Raw genomic sequence first — 4,260 nt, forward strand, 5'->3', positions numbered from 1 at the left:
GATTGCCGTCTTCCTTCGATTTTTCGACGATCGTTCGCCGACTGGTTCTCGCCGCCTCGGAACCGAGATCCGGGTTACCGTAGGATCCGGACGAGATTTTTTTGCGGAAGAGTGTGACACATGTAACGAATACCTCGAAGAATGAAAAAATTGCGAAAGAAGTAGCTCCTTTTGGCGTAGAATCGAAATACGGTGTGACACATCGGGATTTCGGTGCTAGGAAATTAAAGCGATCGGTAGGAATGTATAAGATTTACTTCCAGGAAGTTATATGGTAACTATGGTAACTTTTGTATCGAATACCTCGAAGAATGAGAAAATCGTGAAAGAAGTATCTGTTTTTAGCGTAGAATCGAAATCCATTGTGACACATCGGGATTTCGGTGCTAGGAAATTAAATCGATCGGTACGAATATATAAGATTTACTTCCAGGAAGTTATATGGTAATTATGGTAACTTTTGTATCGAATACCTCGAAGAATGAAAGAATCGTAAAAGAAGTATTTTTCTTCTGGTGTAGAATCGAAATCCACTGACACATTGGGATTTCGGTGTGAGAAAATTAAAGCGATCGATACGAATATATATAATTTACTTTCGAGGAAGTGATATGGTAATTATGGTAACTTTTGCACTGAATACCTCGAAGTATGAAAAAATTGTAAAAGAAGTATTTTTCTTCTGGTGTAGAATCGAAATCTACTGTGACACATTGGGGTTTCGGAGTGAGAAAATTAAAGCGATCAATATAAATATATACAAGATTTACTTTCGAGGAAGTAATATGGTAACTATGGTAACTTTTGTATCGAATACCTCGAAGTATGAAAAAATCGTAAAAGAAGTATTTTTCTTCTGGCGTAGAATCGAAATCCACTGTGACACGAGTCATCGATACGCTAAATACGTTACGATTGCAATGGAGAGACTTTTTTTTTTACTATTGATTAATTCTGCGACGAAAAGGTTAAGGACGCGACGAACAGTTGCGAAGAAAATAACGGAGCATCAACAGGTGAAATATGTCTCCACGGGAAGTTTCGTGAAACGGTATGTCTCTCCATTGAACTAAGAATAAAGAATTGAATCTATACGATGTTCAATTCCTATTGTGCATTACACTTTTTCCGCGGTGCTATAATTGTTCCGCGCTATCGTTCGTACGTATCCGATACTCCTTTTCCTGTTGTATCGTTGCTTACATTCTGTACAGAGAATTGTACAATGGTGTTAATAAATTATTTTACTACCACGATGATATCTGTCTTCGAATTTTTCTTATTCCCTATTTACCTTTATCGTTCTCATTTTTGCCTTTTACGCGACGAATCGATCAAAGGGGTGCGAAAACTTATGAAAGAGGTTCTCGATCGATCGGTAATTCGTGCTTTTTCAAAATCCGGAAAATAAGCAAAAGAACAGAAAGAAAACGACCGACTCGATGTTGCGCATCTCACGGTACTTAGGGTTGCAATAACGAACATCCTTGATGGACGAAGACGCCAGTTTTTGTATCCTTTTACACGGAGAATATTGAGAAGAAGGAAATATATCCGGTTGTACGGGAATTTTTCAAACGAATTTAACGACACCCTTAAAATCCTATAAATCATAGAAAAACGTAAACATTGTAATACAGGATAAGTGAGACGTTCATCGCGAGGCCAAGAAGCAGCGGACAAGAAACGTTAATCGGAAAGTTTAATGGCTCATACATATGGATAATAGAAGTTTACTGGTACTCGATATATCTCGGGTAATACCCGTGGCCCAGCTTTACGCGGTAGTCGAGTAATGGTGCCGATGTCATGGAACAACTCCGCGAGGTACCTTGGCGCTCGTTTTACTCGCTATACTGAGTGGGCCGATTAAATCAGAACACTTGAAACATCTAAAATAAAGATTATTCTTTTTTTTAGGAATTTCACGGTCGAAACCCATTCCCAAGATTTCATTTTGTGAGATTTTAAAGTCGAGACACCTTCCCAAGATTTCATTTTTTTGAGATTTCAATGTCGAAACACCTTTCCAAGATTTCTTTTTTTGAGATTTCAATGTCGAAACACCTTTCCAAGATTTCATTTTTTGAGATTTCAATGTCGAGACACCTTCCCAAGATTTCATTTTTTGAGATTTCAATGTCGAAACACCTTCCCAAGATTTCATTTTTTGAGATTTTAAGGTCGAAACACCTCCCCAAGATTTTTGTTTCGTAATTTCAAGGTCGAAATACCTTTCTAGGTCGAAACACCTATCCAAGATTATTTCGTTTGCAAGATTTCAAAGTCATCGAATTTTTTTACACAAAAAACCAAGTATGTATATCTATGTACATATTTTTTTAATCGATCGACTTTGCTAGTCACTCTGCGTGTAAATTCCACCATCGTGTAACCAGCGTTTCCTGAACCATTTTTTTAAATGTTTTTCTTACACAGTGCACGCGAACATTTTGTTCCTGGAACGACGAGAGAAATCGATGTATTTAAAAAAAATTGTAAACGGTTCCGTTTAAAGGTGCATCCACGACCTTGAAATTTCTGGAAAACCGACCGCGGGGAAATTCTTTTTTTTTTCGATTGCTATCTTTAGTTCCTTAATCGATATAACCGTGTTACGAACAATGCCTACACGGTTAACACATTCGCGGTGAAAATGTCTATAGACGTGTCTGGTAATTCATATTATACGACGGTACGTCTAATGACGTCATGGACATTTAGCCTCGTATCGACACAACGTGTAGAAACGTTGTCGTTTTTATTAACGTGCAACGTAATCGAAACCCCCTATGTCATAAACACACGCGCACACTACCATAGCTAAGTGAAATCAATCAAAAACGGCCTTAAAACGTTCTTAAAATTTAATACTTGACATACTTTCGGTCCGATACTACGAATCTATTTAGCTCTATCCATTTAAATATTCTCCCCTGTATATGCAACTTTTTGCAAGACTCGATAAAAACGTTACTATTGTTATTAATAGTAATAATCAATTTCTCGTCCATTTTCCACAACTCTTTCTTCCCTTTTTCCCCTTCGATTCTTCGTTTTTCGCTTCGCAGCCGTTCTACCCTATCCTTAACTCATATTAATAAAAGCAGTCGTTATTGTACAGGTTTAGGTTGTAAAACGGCAATTGCCGATCCTCGCGCTTTCATCGGAGCGCATTTAATGTTTATGCATTATATTGTACCCTTTCGCTCTTGTAAAACTATACTTCCGAGAATCAGTGTTCCGTTACGGGGCAATGAAATCATCGAATAAGAACGAAAGGAACAAAACGATCGTTACCATCGTTTCGAGTCGCCACGCGATTTTCGGATTTCGCGATATTAAAAATAACCAAGTGCGTGAATGTCCGGATCTAAAAATAGTTCACGCCACGGGCATTGTTTATTTCTCGTGGATGATTCAAAAGCTTCGATGTTCGAGGTGTTCTAGCAAATATCACGTTCTGCCCAAAATTGTCCAACTTGATGCGAAACGTACGAATCGTCGAGTTTCACGATGTTTAAATAAACGAACGCGCCAACGTTCGAGTACGAAAATATCTTATTGTCTATTTCCCGATGACTCGGAAGCAGAATCTTCGTTGCAACGATGAGTTAACACGTCCGTGTTAAATATGGTCGTTCCTCAGCTCGGTATCGACGAGCTCGATATCCGATTTTTAATTCACTCGAGACATTCGAATATTTCACGTTGCACGAATTTCTTTTCAAACTTCGCTCGCAACTCGCGATAATCGGGTTCGTCGTTGACTCGCGACTTATCGCGAATCGAGCGAAACCCCCTCGGATGACGCGTCACGTTCAGTCATGTCGCACCTTGAAAGCACGGGTCGACAACGTTGTCACGCGAACTTTTCGTTCCGCGAAAAAAGCTCGCGCGGTGTTCGCGCGATACGAGCCGCGTTTCTAGCGCGAACTCGTTCCAGGGAGGAGCCGATTCCCCGTAATACGCCCGCGCACGAATTTCCGGAAAATCGTATCGTCGAAGGGACACCGAGCGTTTCCGGTCCGAGGTCGGGAAAACGGAAGGTCAGCGGAAGAAGGTCGTTCGAGCGAACGTTGTCACCGAAATATCTTTTAGTAAATTCCAATTCGTTGAATCGCTCACCGGACACTCTCATCCGAAATTCTCGAGCGATTCGCAAAATTCGACCCGTGTTTCTACTACCAATGACGGAGATATGTAGAAAAAAGAAAATATTGGAAATATAAACAGTGTACTTTTAAAAAGAGAAAGTAA

At 39.6% G+C, this 4,260-nt stretch overlaps 1 long non-coding RNA gene across 1 annotated transcript; it reads left to right on the forward strand.

The window, feature by feature from the left end:
- Window positions 1-611: 611 nt before the first annotated feature.
- Window positions 612-1,259, forward strand: LOC143151002 (uncharacterized). Its single transcript, XR_012993216.1, has 2 exons — window positions 612-788; window positions 866-1,259. It is a non-coding gene; the product is annotated as an uncharacterized LOC143151002 (long non-coding RNA).
- Window positions 1,260-4,260: the final 3,001 nt, after the last annotated feature.

Source organism: Ptiloglossa arizonensis, chromosome 9 (assembly GCF_051014685.1).
Source record: "Ptiloglossa arizonensis isolate GNS036 chromosome 9, iyPtiAriz1_principal, whole genome shotgun sequence".
NCBI lineage: Eukaryota > Metazoa > Arthropoda > Insecta > Hymenoptera > Colletidae > Ptiloglossa > Ptiloglossa arizonensis.